The sequence below is a fragment of the Felis catus genome, chromosome D3 (genome assembly GCF_018350175.1).
Source record: "Felis catus isolate Fca126 chromosome D3, F.catus_Fca126_mat1.0, whole genome shotgun sequence".
Classification (NCBI taxonomy): Eukaryota; Metazoa; Chordata; class Mammalia; order Carnivora; family Felidae; genus Felis; species Felis catus.
Window position 1 is genome coordinate 34,825,687 of NC_058379.1, and position 18,888 is coordinate 34,844,574.

The 18,888-nt window shown below is 43.4% G+C and overlaps 1 pseudogene; it reads right to left on the reverse strand.

The window, feature by feature from the left end:
• Positions 1 to 14,398: 14,398 nt before the first annotated feature.
• On the reverse strand, positions 14,399 to 15,055 carry LOC101099842 (annotated as a pseudogene).
• Between the last annotated feature and the right edge of the window lie 3,833 nt (positions 15,056 to 18,888).

Here is an 18,888-nt window from a genome sequence, read left to right on the forward strand (position 1 = left end):
GGAATTTACTCCACAACCCAGTTAGAGAGAACAGTTCCCACAAGAGAATGTCTTTCCTTCTGACATCAATTATAAGCTGGAGATATTCCCAAAACCACCTTCAGTTTTTATAATACTGATAGTCCTAGTAAATTACAGGAAAAAAAAAACAGATTGGGGTGCCGGGTGGCTCAGGCACTTAAGCGCCCGACTTCGGCTCAGGTCATGATCTCGCGGTTCGTGCGTTCGAGACCTGTGTCGTGCTCTGTGCTGACAGCTCAGAGCCTGGAGTCTGCTTCAGATTCTGTGTCTCCCTCTCTCTCTCTCTCTCTCTGCCCCTCCCCCATTCATGCTGTCTCTGTCTCTGTCTCTCTTTCTCTCTCTCTTTCTCTCTCTCTCAAAAATAAATAAACATTTTTTAAAAATTTAAAAAGAAAGGAGCGCCTGGGTGGCTTGGTCGGTTGGGCGTCCGACTTCGGCTCAGGTCATGATCTCACGGTCCGTGGGTTCGAGCCCCTTGTCGGGCTCTGTGCTGACAGCTCAGAGCCTGGAGCCTGTTTCAGATTCTGTGTCTCCCTCTCTCTCTGCTCCTCCCCTGTTCATGCTCTGCCTCTCTCTGTCTCAAAAATAAATAAACGTTAAAAAAAAATTTTTTTTTTTAATTTTAAAAAGAAAAAGAAAAACATTAAAATCAGCCAGGGGCCGGGACACATGGGACAGAGTCCAGGAGGGTCCAGACACAGAGTTTCTGTATGGACATCTTCTCCAGATTTGCTACGGATCGTGTTAACTCCTCCCAGCCACGATATGACAATATGCCTGGACTACTGCCAACCAGGAAAACTGACCAGAGACTTTGGTGTCCAAGGTTTTTATTGGGGCTCCATCACCCACTGCCTACATGCCTGGCCTCTAGTCTCCAGCCCCTGCAGGTCTGTTTGATACCCTTCATTGCCAGTTCCTTCCAGAGGCAGGGCTGACACCACGTAGCCCAAAGTCCCCATCATAAATCACATTGTAAGACTGTACAGTGGACCAATCTCTTAGGCAAACAAAGACACTCCCATCAGGCAGAACATTCCAGGGCCAGGAGATCACCTCCCAGTAGCTGAGGGCAAAGGCCAGACTTCCTTTGGGGTTAGGTTAATTCTTCACCGCACATTGGGTCTCTCCATTGCAAATTTAAAATTACACAAGAAACAGAAACCTATTAGTCTAGTTTATGCAAAATCACCTAGTTCAGACATGGCCACTGGAAAAAGACCTTGAGAGGCAGCCTTCTCTATTTTCTGTATACACTGCTTCCTTTGTCCGGTTAGAGACGGCCCTGTCTAATACAACTGAGCTAATCTCCTATGCACCCCTCTCTCCCCAAGAGGACATAACCCAAGTTAAATTCAGCAGCTGCCTACAGAAGTCATTTCATGGAGCCACATTCCCCAAGGCCAGGATCGCAGGCCAGGCCCATGCTTCTCTAGTTCTGCTGAGATTCTGTTTCAGTGTTCTGTACCTTAAAGTCATTGGCTCATTCAAGCAACAATATCACATTCACCATGACGTAGAAGACAGAAGGGAAAAAAACAAGTTATAATAACTTCTTTTTTTTTTTTTTAATTTTTTTTTTCAACGTTTATTTATTTTTGGGACAGAGAGAGACAGAGCATGAACGGGGAAGGGGCAGAGAGAGAGGGAGACACAGAATCGGAAACAGGCTCCAGGCTCCGAGCCATCAGCCCCGAGCCCGACGCGGGGCTCGAACTCCCGGACCGCGAGATCGTGACCTGGCTGAAGTCGGACGCTTAACCGACTGCGCCACCCAGGCGCCCCAATAACTTCTTTTAAAAAGGGAAAAGGGTAGTAATTAGTTCACTGGCATTAAGCGACAAAATACAGATGGAAGGACTTTATTTATTTTTCTGAAGCTGGCTATGGGATTGGGCTGGTATCATGAGTTGAATTGTGTCCCCTCAAAAAGATATATTGGAGTCCTAGGCCCTGGTACCTCAAAATGTGACTGGATTTCGAAATAGGGTCTTTACAAAGGTAATCGAGTTAAAATGGGGTCGTTAGGGTGGGCTCTAATCTAATAGGGCTGGTGTCCTACTAAAAATGGGAAATTTGGGCACAGAGATTGCCTCTTACAGGGGGAAGATGATGTGAAGGGACACAGAAAAAAGACAGTCATCTTACAAGCCAAGGAAATAGACCTGGGACAGATCCTTCCCCAGCACCCACAGAGAAAGCATGACTTGGGGGACATCTTGATTTCAGACTCTGGCCTCCAAAACTGCAAGACAATAAATTTCTGCTGTTCTAAGCCATCCAGTTATAGTAACCCTAGTGAACTAACCCAGTTGGTATTTATGACTTCCCTCTGTCTATCCCATGTAGATCGACTATCTGTCTATCCCACAGTTGTGGCCCACCCTTCCCGACTGGGTTGCTTTCTGGGCAAGAAGGCCCAAATCTTACTTAGGATCTAGCTCTTCAGCCCAAACCTTGATAACCTTGGGCAGAAAGAGCCTGAAAAAGCCCTGTGGCCGTTTCATCTTCTAATTCAAAGGACCCAGCATCGTGCCTTGCTGCAAATTCCACTTTGACTCTTTGGATGCATTACAATTAAGGACTTACTGCCTAACTTCAGAAGTAACCGAATTCCCGAGCAGTCTTCTTTGAAAGTTGGAACCTCCCTCACAGCCTGGACTTCAGATTTCAGAGCATATGTTCAGAATAACCTGTCTTTGATGTTCCTGGTCTCTTGAGACCCAGAGGGGGGAAAAAGGGGAAAGAAAGCCCATGAGCGGAGTTTAGAGTCACAGTATCTCTCCCTTTAGGCAGGTTCATTCCAATAGCTGAAGGTCCCCAAGTCCGTACCATATGTCCATGACTGGCTCTGAGCAGGTGTAATAAAAGCAGCCCCAGGTGAGTCATTTGCTGTCACCTCAGGCTTTCCTAAAGACAGGGCCATTGTGGGGGCCTCCTCTTTACAGATTGGTTGAGTCTAGCTATGACTCTTCTCAGGAGGGGGCAAGAGTTCAGAAGCCCGGATTGATCAGGACAAAAATCTCACATACATTTGTTTTAAATATATTTTAAACATAGGGTCAAAGCCTAATATTATACTACGATTAGGCTGTGCCAGCCAGTTTTACATCTAACACCTTCAGGAGTCTTGTCTTCAGAGAACAGCCCAGGGACCAAAGAAAGAAAGATGAGGTGAGCATCTGAGCAGGCTTCTACAAACACACAAACTTTCTGGAGAGATGCATGGTTGAGTGCTAAACAGGACGTACTGTGATGAATGCCAACAATAAAGAGGAGCAGAAGACTTTGGCTTTTTTATTTTATGCTTTTCTCAACTGTTTGCATTTCTAAACGTAAACATGTATTCGTTTTACAATATTACAAAATGGTTTCTCCATTGGTGGATGAATGAATGAATGAATGGATGAACCAGATGTGGTCTACACATACAGTGGAATATTTTTCAGCTTTAAAAAGAAGGGATGGGGGGGCGCCTGGGTGGCGCAGTCGGTTAAGCGTCCGACTTCAGCCAGGTCACGATCTCGCGGTCCGTGAGTTCGAGCCCCGCGTCAGGCTCTGGGCTGATGGCTCGGAGCCTGGAGCCTGCTTCCGATTCTGTGTCTCCCTCTCTCTCTGCCCCTCCCCCGTTCATGCTCTGTCTCTCTCTGTCCCAAAAAGAAATAAAAAACATTGAAAAAAAAAACTTTAAAAAAATAAAAAGAAGGGATATTCTGACACATGCCACAACATGGATGAACCTTGAGGATGAGCGAAATAAGCCAGTCGAAAGAAATACCATATGACTCCACTTACATGAGAGAGCAAGAGCAGTCAAATTCATAGAGACAGAAAGGAGAATCGTGGCTTCCAGGGGCTGGAGGGAGTCAGTTATCGCTTAATAGATGCAGAGTTTCAGTTTTACAAGATGAAAAGGGTTCTGGAGATGGACGGTGGTCATGGTTGCACAGCAATGTGGATGTACTTGATGCCATTGAACCGTATACTTAGATATGGTTGAAATGGGGGCATGTCGGTGGCTCAGTTGGTTAAGCATCTAACTCTGGATTTTGGTTCAGGTCATGAGCTCAAGATTCGTGGGATCAAGCCCTATGTCAGGCTTTGTGCTAACCAGTGGAGCCTGCTTGGGATTCTGTCTCCCTCTGTCTCTGCCCCTTTCCTGTTTGCAGTCTCTCTCTCTCTCTCTCTCTCTCTCTCTCTCTCTCTTAAAATAAATAAATAAACATTTTTTAAAAAATGGGGGCACCTGGGTAGCTCAGTCGGTTAAGTGTCCGACTTCAGCTCAGGTCATGATCTTGCAGTTTGTGAATTTGAGCCCTGCATAAGGCTCGGTGCTGACAGCTCGGAGCCTGGAGCCTGTTTCAGATTCTGTGTCTCCTTCTCTCTCTGCCCCTCCCTCACTCACACTCTGTCTCTCAAAAATGAGTAAATGTTTAAAAATGTTTAAATATAAAAAAAGAAATGGTTAAAATGGTAAACTTTATATTATACAGCTTATGTATTATACGTTCTATGACAATTTACAAAATTAGTTTCTTCTTGCATTCTATTATGAATTATCTCTTGTCTTTTACCATTAGTTCATTTATTTGCATGAACTCTTTATACATTAGAAGATATTAACCTTGTTTCTTTTGCATTTACTTAAAGTATATCTCAAAGTTTGTCATTTATTTCTTTTTCTATTTGGAAAATGGGATTTAAAAATTTTTTTATGTTTTATTTTATATTTGAGAGAAAGAGAGAGAGGGAGAGAGAGAGCATGAGCAGGGGAGGGGCAGAGAAGCTGAGACAGAATCTGAGCCGTCTCCAGGCTCTGAGCTGTCAGCACAGAGCCCAATGCAAGGCTCGAACCCTCAAGCCATGAGATCAGGATCTGAGACGAAGTTGGACGCTTAACGGACTGAACCACCCAGGCACCCCAAAATGGGATTTTTTCTTAACTTAGAAGTCTATTGTAACTATTTAGTCATTTAAAAATCTCTTCCTTTGGGATTTCTCTTACAACTTTAAGCTTCTGAAGTGCCCCACCCATCTCAGTGCTTTGATATTTTTTCAGCTTTTTCTTTTTTTACATTTAATTCTTTAATTCATTAGTTATTGTGGGACGCCTGGGTGGCTCAGTTGGTTGAGCATCCGACTTCGGCTCATGTCATGATCTCATGGTTCCTGGGTTCGAGCCCCGCGACGGGCTCTGTGCTGACAGCTCAGAGGCTGAAGCCTGCCTCAGATTCTCTGTCTCTGTCGATCCCCTGCTCGCACTCTCTCTCTCTCAAAAATAAATAAACATTAAAAAAAAAGTCATCGATTATTGCAACATAAGTAATCGAATAATTTTTCATTCCCACTGAGTTTAGATGATTATTTAATCATATATTAAAATTTAAATAGAACAAATCCAGTTGTTTGACTTTCTGTTTTGTGCCATCGATGAGAATGTTTTATTTTACATTGCTATAAACCTACTGAACTATTGCAGTTTTGTGTGGCAGATTGCATTTTGCAAAAAAATGGCTGAAATAATACTTCCCATCTCACATGGTCTTCTAGCACCTTAGCGTTCCTCCATTCGGAGGTGTAAGCTCTGTGACCTCTTCTTGAAACTGGGTTTCTTCAAACTGGGTTTATTCCTTGTAATTGCCTCAAGGAATATTATGCGATGAAAATGGCCCTGGGTGACACTGGCTTTGGGAGTCCTTAGCCATATCCAAGAAGTGTTGCCACTGCAAACCCACCATGTTGAAAAGGGCATGTGGAAGAGAGAGATGACCAGGGGCCCCATCGTTCCAGCCTCGGCAGTTTGAGTTTTCCCAGCCCAAGTACCTACCAGATCTGGCTGTGAGCAATTCTTTAGACATTGCATCCCCCGCCACCATCTGACTATAACGCCATGTGGATTCCCAAGTAAGAACCACCTAGCTGAGCCCGGTCAAGGCCCAGATTCATGAGAGATGATAATAAAATGATTACTGTTCTTCAAGCTACTGAGTCTGGGGTGGTTTGTTATATAGCAATAAATCACTAGAACACTTCATAAATGTTTTAGAGTAGTGCCGCCGACTTTTCAAAATTGCCATTGCTATTTACATCTATTTATTCTTCCCTTGAATTTTAACATTCTTTGGTTACTCTCCTACTTCCTCCTAGTTTGTGTTTTTAGAATCTGTTATAGTTGCGGGGCGCCTGGGTGGCTCAGTTGATTAAGCATCTGACTCTTGATTTCGAATCAGGTCATGATCTCACAATCCTGAAAAGCCTGCCTGAGTTTCTCTCTCTCCCTCTCCCTCTACCCCTCCCCTGCTCATGTACACACTCACGCACTTTCTATCTCTCGAAAAAAAAAAAAAAGTCCGTTATAGTTGTAACCATGTCTATATAGAATTCCACTATCTGTTAAAATAACGTGTTTAAAGCCTTTTCTCTATAGCTACATAGCTTCATAATTATATTTACTTAAAATTTTTTCTCTGTCATTGAACGTTTAAGTTATATAATTTTCTCCACATTTATAGGTAATGCTGTAACAAATATCTTCATGCGTATAGTCTTTTCAAATAATGAAAAAACTTTTCTCTCTAGGGTAATTTTTTTTGAGGTGGAAATTGTTGGGTCAAAGAAGTAGGGGCATTTTTAGGGATTGGTATAGAACGTCAAACTGCTTTCCAAAAGGGGTGTAACAATTTATCCTCCACGTCAGTAATGTACGCGGATAACATTGCAGTTCCTCTGGAACTGGCTATTGTATTTTGTATATTTTAATTGGCAAAAATTACGCTTTATTATTTTTGACTTGTGTTTCTTTGATTACCAGTGATGTTGGACATTTTCCCATTCATGAATGGGGGATGGTCTAGTCATGTCCTTTGTTAATTTATGTATTGGAATCATTGTGTCTCCTACTATCGCTGTGAGTTTTTACAGTGTTTGGCTCTTTATAGTGAATGTGATGGGTGTGTTAACCTTAAAAATGAAACTGCCAGTCATTTTGCCAGCCAAAAATGGGTTTATGCAAGAATAGCAGAGAACTGCAGCTCAGAACTCGTAAGGCACAGTGAGACCACAGGCAAGTCCAGAGAACAAAGGAAAGGAATGCTCTTTTATAGAGGAAAGAGAGGCCATGGGAGCGGTCGTTAAAAGCAAAAGTCCATTGGACTAAACTAGGAATTCAAAGTGCAGTAGATTTTCCAAGGCTGAGCTGTGACCGTCTCTCATTGGCTGGGCTGTTGTGAGGAGGAGGGGAAAACCCTTCTCCCGGCAGCTGGGGTAGTAAAGCAGTATTGACCTGCAAGGTACATCACTTCCGGTTTGGGTCTGCAACTGACAAGGAGTGGTAGGGCATGAGAGCTCCCCCTTCTGGCCTCCAGATTCCATTTTAAATGAGATTTCCTTTTATTTAACTTTCACAGTTGCCGCTTAGAAACCCTTAGAAGGTGGGGGTTCCCATTGCCCCATTGCCAGGCAGTCTAGCTGTGGACATTTCAAAACTGCTTCCCTCCCTGGTAATTGTCTTCGGGGAAGGGAACGCCTTTGCTGAAGGTTAAGCCCCCTTCTCTGGGGGCACCCATAGAGGAGTCCAGTGGAGACCAGCCCCCTTGACTCAATCTGAGACAATTCTGCAGGGTCATCTGAAGCCTTAGCTACTGCTACATCACTGCTCAGCTTCTCCCTCCCTCTGCCCAGCCCTGCTGCCCTCCCTCCCTCGAGGGCATTCTTTCTGGAACCTTCTCCAATAAACCTTTTGTTCTTTCAGCTTTACTGAAGTATAATTGACAAATAAAATTGTAAGATATTTAAAGTATGAATGTGATGATCTGATATATGTATACGTTGTGAAAAGATTCTCCTTTTTTTTTTTTTTTTTTTTTTTTTTTTTGGTAAGAACATTTAAGTTCTATTCTGTCAGCAAATTTCAATCCTATGGTACAGTGTTATCAGCTATAGTCACCAAGTCATATAGTAGATTTTCAGATCTCATTCTGCTTATATCTGAAAGTTTGTAACCTTTTACCAGCCTCTCCCTATTTCTTCCACCCCCAGCCCCTGGCAGTCACCATTCTGCTGTCTGTTTCTATGAGTTTGACATTTTTTTAAAGATTCACATGTAAGTGATACCATGCAATACCTGTGTTTCTCTGTCTGGTTTATTTTACTTTGCATAATGCCCTCTGGGTTCATCCATGTTGTCACAAATGACAGGACTTTCTTCATTTTTAAGGCTGAGTAATAAACATTCTGCTGTATAAATCTATCACATTTTCTTGATCTGTTCATCCATTGACAGACATGTAGAGCCAAGAATACTTGTAGACCAAAGCTTTATCTGAGCCAGTTGCCAGGAAACCTGATCTAAGGCAACAATTAATCACTTGTTTCTCATTGACCTGTGATATTTTCCAATCTTTTCTTTTTTCACCTTTTTTAGTATTTGCAGATATTGCATTTCAAAATATGCACGCATATCTATCTTTTTTGCTGTGTGATTTCTTCTAAACTTAAAGGACTTCCTCATATCCACACACCTGAGATTTGATTAGTATTCAGTTATATTTTCTTCCAGTTTTCCTATGGTTGCATTTTATTATTAGCTGCTTCTTCTAATGAAATTAATGTTAGTAAAGGATTTGAAGCAAACAAGAGAATGCCATTGCCTCTCTCCCTTCATTTGTGATGCCCCTGTTACATCTTAGATGGAGGCTGTGTTCTTGCCATATTTTTCGGCTGTGAGAATAATGCTAATAAAATGCTGTTTGGAAATGACTGGTGATGCTATCAACAATTTCCTCCCTGTACATGGATTTTTCAAGGGTTCTTGTCCTGTCGATGAAGCGTCCTGGCCAATTCCGCCTCTCTGCCTCGCTTCTGCATGGCCAAGCACGTTACCATGTTTAAGAAAAAGGTTGGATCCCGGGGTACCTGGGTGCCCCAACTGAGCATCTGACTCTTGATTTCACCTCAGATCATAATCCCAGGGTCATAGGGTAGAGCCCCACGTCGAGCCCCAAGTTGGGCTCCATGCTGAGTGTAGAGCCTGCTTGGGATTCTCTCTCTTTTCTCTCTCTCTCTGCCCCTCTCCGGCCCCTGCGCTCTCTCTTAAAAAAATTTTTTTTAAAGGAGAAAAGCAACAACAACAACAACAAAAACAAGTAAAAGGTTGGATCCCAACACTGACCCTCCTTCACTTTCCAAGAAACTTACCCATACAGGAGGGAACTGGTAACTTTGCCCCCAAACACCAAATGGAATTTTACGTTCGATACAAACGTGTACCGCCAGATTGCCACGAAAACCTTCACGGTTTCGCTTCTTAATTAAACCAAATACTGCAAATGAGGGGAAAAAAGAGTACTAAGTTACGGTCAGAATTTTATTGTCCCGTAAACACACTTTTTGTGTGTATTGCCAAGTGAGGATAATGTGCTCTCTTCATACAGTCAGCACATTCACGTTTTGCCGAGCAGGCATGAGGCTTCTTTCAAAAGATCCTAGTGTCTCTTGTGCCAACCGAGAAGTTTTTATTCAGATCTGTCGGCAGAGCCCCAGCCAACGGGGTGTTTTCGCTTGTGTGGTTTTTTTTTCCTCAGAAGTGTTCATGAGAAACCTACTTATAATGTTTCCCAAACTAGAACTTTGGAACAAACCTGAATGGAATGCACACGTTCAAAACTTAGGTACAGTCTAAACAACCCCTGTAACCAAATGATGTTCGGAGAGCTGGGTTTTCCACAAAGCCCCCTTGATGAACTCTGAACACCTGTGCAACCCACAGACGTGTCCTGAGTGCTCCTGGGATGTGGGGAGTGGCGGGGGGGTGGGGGGAGGAAGGTGGATGTCCGGGGCATTCGTATACATCACACAGGACTCAAGCAAACTCAGGGGCTCCAGCATTAATACCCACATGGTACAGAGTTTGGGGGCTTTAGGGAGAGGATGATAAAGACAGCAGTTCAGACTTTCTATTCTTACTAACACATCCCTCTGTGTCATACTAGAGAGCCCCGACTCACTGCCCAAACTTCCCTTCATAGAAGCAATTCTTTGGGTAAACACACTTTCTTCCCAATGCTGTTTGCCTTTTTAGTTTCTTTTCTTCCCCCCAAATCCCTACCCCCCCCTTCTTGGTGGCACCATATTTCCTCCTCCTTTGCCCCCAGATGTCAGTAGATCCCAAACCTTCTGTAGCATTGTAGAGATTTTCCCAGCCCCTTCCTTGAGTTGTAAATCAAAACTAGTCTCATCTCTGCTTATGTCTGCTAAATAGAGGGGAGGTACAAACACAGGAGCCCAAGACTGCTCCCAGTGGGGAGAAGGGGGCTTGGGGTGAGTCTCCACTTTCCAGATGTAGTTTGGCTTTTTGCTTTTCTTTGGTTGTTTCCAAGTAGATATGTTTTAAATTACACATGGTTCACACTGCAAGATTTAATCTCTTTATCATTGCCCTCTTTGGGTTTTCTTGTGGACTCAAAGCTCCATCCCAACCCCTGCTGGCGTGTGTGAGGTTACTATGAAAAAAGAGTATTGGGTTCAATGCTGGCCTTCAGTTACATGGCAAAGCCTCTTCCATCAACTTGGCATTGGTAGAATCCAGGCCAACGTACACTTCCCGAAGTCCTGAGCAAGGCAACCGCGTAGTTTTGCTGCTATCTGTGCATTTCCACTCACAGACGTGTTCTCACTTCTTCCCACCTCACCATTTGCCCTCCTCCATAACTGCCATTTAAGTGCATGGCCCAGGGAATCGGGACAGCTGACTCTGAGGCCCACAGATGTCTTTGGGTAGCCACTGTACCCAATCTGAAAAGTAGGTAACCACATTCATGGATGACCCAAGAGGGTTTGGACAGGACACTGTGACAACTTCCTGGAAAGGTTTCAACACATTTTTGAAATGCTGTTGAAGAGTGAAGGGTCACGCACGGTATTTCACAAAGGCATGACTTAGGCCATCGTGTACCAACCCTGTCAGCAATTCTTCCCCAAGACCTGAATAAAACTGTCCTACTCACCCTTGGGTCATGCAGGTACTTACTGACACATCTCAAACAAATGTCATGTCTTATGTAGAGAGAACCCCATAGACTTAGTCAATCTACACATTTGCCTGAGGGGCAAATTCAGCATGAGAGCCTGAAACTGGTGCCCAACTTCCCTGGGAGACACTGCCCCAGGCCCTGGGAATATGTTGCCGAAAGTCAGGACAGGGTGAGTGGGTGATTCAACAGTTCCTCGCCCTAGGTGGAGGTTCATTTATGCTGCTGTGAAAATCTGCCCCACCAAAAAATCACTGGGATGGTCAATAGCATCTTGCGGTGGAGACTGCTAGTAATCCATCACCCTGTCCTCTGTATTAATAGAGTGTAGTCTGAGCACAGGGCTGCCCGGCTAGAGACTACATTTCCCAGATGCGCCGGGAGGCTAGGTGTGGCCAAGTGACTAAGTTAGTAAGTGACTAAGCAACGAGCAACTTCCTCGTTGCTTGAAAGGAAATTGCTCATCCTGAACTTCTGCTTTCTGTCCTTCCCTAGAGTTGGAAAACCAAAGTGCCCAGTTTTGACCAGGCATTTGACCAGGTCATAGCTGGACCATGACTGTGACCTAATACAGCGTTCTTAGGACCTTTTGTGCAATGCACACCTTAGAGTCTGGTGACACCTAGGGATGCCTCCTCAGAAAATTAAGTGCATAAAATAAAATACACCACAAAACACCCACGGGAGTGGCTGAAGTTTAAAAGACAGAAAACCCCTTATATCCGTGAGAATGTGGGGCAACTGGAACTCTTATACGTTGCTTGCTAGGAGGAGTATAATTTCATCCAACCACTTTGAAAAATAGTTTGGCAGTATCCACTAAAGCTAAACATAGGTTTATCCATGACCCAGCAACCCCACCCGTACGTGTATATCCAAGAGAAATGAGCACACATATATACTAAAGACATAGATGTTCATGGTGGCCTTATTTATGTCAAAAACAGGAAGTGACTCATGTCCATCAACAGAAGAATATGTAAATCGATCGTTTCTAGTCATAAAATGAAATACCACACAAAATAAAGAGAATGGATTAACAATATGCACAAAAACTGGGATGAATCTCAAGACATTAGGTTGAATGAAAGAAGCCAACACAAAAGTGTACATACATTTGCTAGACTTTGTGGCTATCATTTTGCAATATATACAAGTATGAAATCACGATGTTGTATACCCTGAAATTAATGTAATGTTATATGCCAATTATATCGTGATACGAAAGGGCTCTGGGGTCACAGGGGAAGACGAAGAGGCATAGCATAGATTTTGAGAGCAGTGCAAATATTTTGCATGATATTATAATGATAGATCTACATCATTAAGCATTTGCCCAAATCTATAGACTGCACAACACCAAAAGTGAACTCTGAAGTAAACTATGGACTTTGAGTGATTATGATGTGTCATCATAGGTTCCTTCTTGGCAAAAAATGTACCATTCTGGAGAGGCGTTAATGGGGGAGACCGTGCATGTGTGGGAACAGGGTAGCTATGGGAAATCTCTGTACCTCCATCTTAATGTTGTTGTAAACCTAAAACTGTTCCAAAAAAAAAATATTAAGTCTTTTAAAAAAGTATACATACTACATGGTTTCACTTATATGAATGTAAAGAACAGATAACACTAATTAATGATACAGGGGTCCGAATAATTTGCAAGAGGGGCGCCACAAAAGGGCACAGGACATACCTGAAATAATGAAAAAGTTCTATATTTTGATACCATTAAAACATATAATTTCACTTACTTATACACTTAAGATCTGTGTTTATTTTATTCACCTTATATATATATATAATGCAGTGAAAAGGTAGAATATAAAATAAATAAATAGAATATATCATTCTTGGGGCACCTGGCTGGCTCAGTTGGTGAAGCATGCAACTGTTAATCTTGGGGTTGTGAGTTCAAGTCCCATGTTGAGGGGTAGAGTTTACCCCCCCAAAATTCTTGAAAATTATAAAGAAATTATATTGGAATTCACTATTAAAATATCATAAACGTTTTAAAAAACTGTTTCTTGGGGTGCCTGGGTGGCTTAGTTGGTTAAGTGGCTGACTTCGGCTCAGGTTATGATCTCGCAGTTCGTGGGTTCAAGTCCCACGTCAGACTCTGTGCTGATGGTTCAGAACCTGGAGCCTGCTTTGGATGCTGTGTCTCCCTCTCTCTCTGCCCCTCTCCCACTCGTGCTCTGTCTCTCTTTCTCTGTGAAAATTAAATACGCAATAAAAAAATTTTTTTTAAATACCATACATTTCTTTAGTGATGTATCAACTAAGTAGCAACAGGTCTGATAATTACCATAATTTCAAGACGATGATGAATACAAGTGATATTTCAAGATGATTGAAACTGATATGAAATATCTACTATTTGTATTGGTGATAAATTCATAATCATGAATTCATTATAAATTCATAATCATAGTACTATTAGCAGAATAGTACTGCTAACAGTACTATGGTTCGTTGCCTATACTTGGAATTGAGGAAAATGCTACATATAAAGCAGAGATGTAATTTTTTTCTTATTCCAACTTACGGAGCTTCTGAACTCTATCCATGGACTCTCTGGAGGTCCAAGAACCCCAGTGTAAGTAGTCTTGATGGTGGTAGAGCAACAGCATTTGGGTACCTGGGTCACACAGTGGTCACGTGGGACAGAGGCTCTTGGGTCAATCTGGCCCATTTTCCATAGGGCTCTTAAGTGAAAGTCAAATAAAGCTCTATTTTTGATAGGGGGCTCTTTGTCATAGCAGCTTAGCCTTTACCCTCACTGATACAGACCACTCTTCGTTGAATTCACCAACTTATGACCCTCTTTCACCAAATCCAGATGGAGAACTACTTCTCAGACCCTGGTTATTTGGGAATCCATTGCCTATTGTCCTTAAGGGGATATCCGTTATGATTACCCTCTCCTAGAAGGCACATTTATCAGGTGAGAGTCCTAGCATCCAGCCCCTCCTCCCATCTCAATCCCCAGGCCTGGGGAGCTCTGACTTAAAATGACAGTATCACTTCCATATGTCTTAAACTATTAAAAAAAAAAAAAAAGAAAAGATAAATATATATATAATTTTGAAAAAGTATAACCCCACATACTCACTACCCTGTGGTGCCTAGATCCGTTGGCTGGGACACACAGCCCCATTGGTGGAGACCATGGGCTCCAAGTCTCCATGTTACCACCGCGGCAGTGGTGACCACTGGCCCCATGAGAGCTGTCGCCCAGGATCTCTAGAAAAAAAAAAAAAACTCTAAACCCTAATATGTATAGAGTGACTAAAATGCATCTTCAGCAGACCCCATCCGCTGCTGTTGCTTCCCCAATCTCAGACTGACAAGCAAGGAGGACATTTTCTCCCCGAGAGGAGTTAGAATTGTCTAGAAATGTTTAAGAAAATCAAGTCTAATAGAGGCATTTTTGTGTTGTGGAATTTGTGAATTCGAATTTTATATGCCTGCAAAGTGCTCTTGTTTGCTTTGTTTATTTGCATTTAGTTCACGTCTTTCGTTACCCCACATACAATTACGTGTCTTCCGGTTTGTTGAAGCATTGGTCAGACAATGTTTGCCACAATAACTTCTGTCAGAGTGGCCAGCCATAAACACTCCAGCACCACGTTCATCTGAAGGGCGCTCCCAACAACGACGACCAATTTGGTCATACTTATCCAACCTTATAGTATTTCAGGACAGCCAGCTTAGCCTTCTTTCTCTCATGCTTATTCTTCTCGGGAGTGGCATAAGACTTCTTCCTTTTCTTAGCACCACCACGAAGTCTCAACACGCGATGAAGAACGGACTCCTTTTGAATGTTGTAGTCCGTCAAAGGATGTCCATCTTCCAATTGCCGGCCAGCAAGGATCAGTCTCTGCTGAACAGGAGGAATTTCTTCCTTATCCTGAATCTTGGCCTTTAACATTTCCTATTGTATCCGAGGGTTCCACCTCGAGAGTGATGGTCTTCACCCTAAGGGTTTCCACGGAAATCTACATCTTGGTGGCAGGTCCACCGCAGACGGTGGATCAGAAAGGAAGTCTACTTGCCAAGTGTTTAATGATTGGGTGGTCAGAGTCAGAGAAATTAGCACAGTGATTCAAATTTAAAATGTGTAACTATTTGATCTGTGATGATTTTGGTGAAATCTCACGGTGCTTTTGTACTGTTAGAATACTGAAGACAATCGAAGTTCAAATTTCAAGTTAAATTTAAGAATTTGAGAAAGTTTGAAAGTTTGAGGTCCTTAAAAAAATCAAGTAGCTTATAATTAAACAAATAGTTGGAAATATCTAAGGGAATTTAAATTGTAAAAATCCCTCTGAAAGTGATGGCTAGGGGCACCTGGGTGGCTCAGTCGATCAAGCATCTGATTCTTGATTTGGGCTCAGTTCATGATCTCACGGTTTGGGAGATCAGGCCGGACATTGGGCTCTGCGCTGACAGTGCAGAGCCTACTTGGGATTCTCCCTGCCTCTCTCTCTCTCTCTCTGCCCCTCCCCTGCCCATACTCGCTCTCTCTCTCTCAAAATAAATAAATAAATGAACATTTTTTTTTAAGCGATGGCTAAAACGTGTCCAATTACTAAATAGAGTAAGATAAGTGAATTGAGTATAAATACTTAGGAAAGAACTACCTTTTTACAAATTGTAATCTATTGTGATTCATTTTCAACATGAAGATACATCTCTAGGGTCGCCTGGGTGGCTCAGTCGGTTGAGCATCAGATTCTCAATTTCAGCCCAGGTCATGATCCCAGGGTTGTAGGGTAGAGCCCCGTGTTGGACTCCATGCTATATGGAGCCTGCTTGAGATTCTCTCTCTCTCTCTCTCCCTCTCTCTCTCTCTCTCTGTGCCCCTCTGCCTGGCTCACACCCTCTCTCTCTCTCTCTCAAATAGAAAATTAATAAAAATTAATAAAATAATAAAAATAAAAGAGCAAGAAAAACTCTTACTGAACCAAAAACAAACTGAGACACCATTTCTGATGACTACCTACCCAGACCCTTGTTTGCGAGATTCTCACATTGGCCTGGCTCTTAGCAGCGCCTGGGAAGCTTGTGTAAAACATGAATTGCTTAGCCTCTACTCCAAACTCAATCAGGACCTGTTGGGGGGGGGGGGGGAGGCCAGGAGCCATGGGTTTCCCCTTCCTGTACCAGAGATGGGGGCACTTCTAGGGCATTGAAGTTCATTTGATACGAAGGTCATGCTTCCAGTGAGAAACTTAAAATGCTTTCCCATCATATCCGATCCACGCGAATACCTGAATGTGTGGTATTCATAACTCCAGGCAGAGTGGACTTAAAACTGTTTCCATGGTAACAGTTCGCGCTCTGGTCTCCATGGTGAGGCTTATAAGGATCCTCCAATTTACTTTATTTAAAATTCTAGATTTATTTGCTGTTGATCAGTTGCACATAAAGAGCTGTGCTTTTAAAAATAACTCTAGCCCTATTTCAGGAGTACTATAAAGAAGGAAATAGAAAGAAAAGTAATAACAATAAATTGGTCTCTCTCATGAAAGCTCATTTCATGTGACAATGAATCAGAATATCAAGGTCAAATGATGTGAAACTGAATTAAGTAGCCCACGTATTTTTTTTAATCTGACGCCTATTTGTCAGAAATCATTTTGTATTATTTAATACCTAAAAGGATTCATTGTTCAACTAGATGTCATTTTTCTGCATTAAAAACGTATAAATCATCTCAATAGCCTTCATGCAGGAAATATATTTCTCTTTCTAAAACACAGCTTACACAGATGTCTGATCATGGGAGAGCCCCCTGACAAACTACTCTTGAATCAAACTGCCAGTCCCTGATAGGGAGAACACCCCACAATTAAATCTACCATGTAACACGAGTTGTCCCTTCAAAACTGTCACCGAGAGTACCATGTTTTCCGTCTTTGTTCAGGTCTGGGTTCATTTTAAAAAGTGGAAGTGTCGGGGCGCCTGGGTGGCTCAGTCCGGTTAAGCGTCCGACTTCAGCTCAGGTCACGATCTCGCGGTCCGTGAGTTCGAGCCTCGCATTGGACTCTGGGCTGACAGCTCAGAGCCTGGAGCCTGCTTTGGATTCTGTGTCTCCCTCTCTCTCTGCCCCTCCCCCATTCATGCTCTGTCTCTCCCTGTCTCAAAAATAAATAAACGTTAAAAAAAAATTTTTTTTAAATGGAAGTGTCAAATAAGGAAGCACTCTGCACCTCCTGACCTCAGGGCCCCAGTGAGCAATTAACATATATTTACTGATTGCTGGCCTGAGGATAGAATCTACTCACTGGAAGGGCTGAAATGTACAGATTACGAGAGATCCATTGAGTTATGACAATGCTTTCCGGGGGGAGGGGGAAAGAGTGCCAAGCAGCAGATACACAGACTTTACTCTTCAGAAAAGAGAGCCGCCTCTGAGCTGGTCTATAGGATGCAGCCCCTCTCAGGGCACCCGCCTGAGTGCCTTTTTTCTGGACTCACCCTGGGGAGGTCCTTCTGCACACTCGAACATTTCTAGCTGCAGTACTTCTCAGAGTGTGCTCGCCTCAGTTGGATGAAAGTTCCATACCGCCACAACTCAACGGGACAGGAGGCTCCGTGAAGTCAACGCCCGCAGGCGTGTTCATGACCTCATTTCTCCGGTCGCCCCTGCTCGGACGCTCAGCGCAGGTGCTTATTACAGACTTGTGGCCTGAGAATGAATGAATGGGTGGATGCATGATTGACTACAGAAGCCCTGAGCAAGGCCTGGGGAGAAGTCCGTAGTCTGGGTGGCACTGTTGCCTTGGGCCAGCAGGCTGAGCTCACTCGGTGCCGGGGTGCAGCTGGCCTCATGAATCCCCCGCCTCGTGGTGGGATCGGGGCAGTGACACGTGTCCCTCTCTGGCCCCACTTCGCAGCTTCTTCTGAATACAGGCTTCACCGTTATCTTCACTGTGTTACTTTTCCTTCACTTCATTTCACCGCGTCTTATGTCCTTTATACTTTTGGAACAAAGGCGTTTCGTTCTGTTATCATGAGACTCTAGTCTTGGAACATTATGTGACATCGAGCTTCTTGTTAAAAGCAAGCTTTCTTCCATGTTTTAATTTTTTTAATGTTTATTTTTGAGAGAGAGAGAGACTGAATGCAAGCAGGGAAGGAGCAGACAGAGATAGGGAGACACAGAATTCGAAGCAGGCTCCAGGCTCTGAGCTGTCAGCACAGAGCCTGACATGGGGCTTGAACTCATGAACCGTGAGATCATGACCTGACCAGAAGTCAGATGCTTAACCGACTAAGCCACCCAAGTGCCCCAAAAGCAAGTTTTCTTCTAAAAGAATTATAGATGTCACCTGTGGTGATTTGCAGGCTGAAAATAGGAGGTTCTGTTTGGCCCCTCAAAGGTCTGCTTCCAGCTCTGGTCTCTGACATTACCAAATGTCTTTTTAAAGTCACTTAGAGTCCTGGGGCCTCGTTTTCTCCGTCCATAAGATAAGCTGGAGGGGAAAAAAAAAAACAAAAAACAGACAATCTCTAGGTCAGGATTCTCTACTCTGCCTGTGGATCTCCTGTACCTGTGACAGGGCCAGGCATGTTGGACACTGAGGTCATGTCCCTGGAACACACACCCTCATCTCATGCAGCACGGCTGATGCCCTGGGGCTGAGCAGAGAACAAGTCCAGGGTTGTCCCGGGCCAACAACAGTAAATGACACACGAATGCCATTCATTCTGTTATCCTAAAGTCAGTGTCATAGGATCAGAAGTGCACTCAAAATCACCAAGTGTCCTTTTTGGAACTCTGGAGCCTATGGGAAAGCTGAATTAGAAACCAATGGTGTTGGGAGCATGA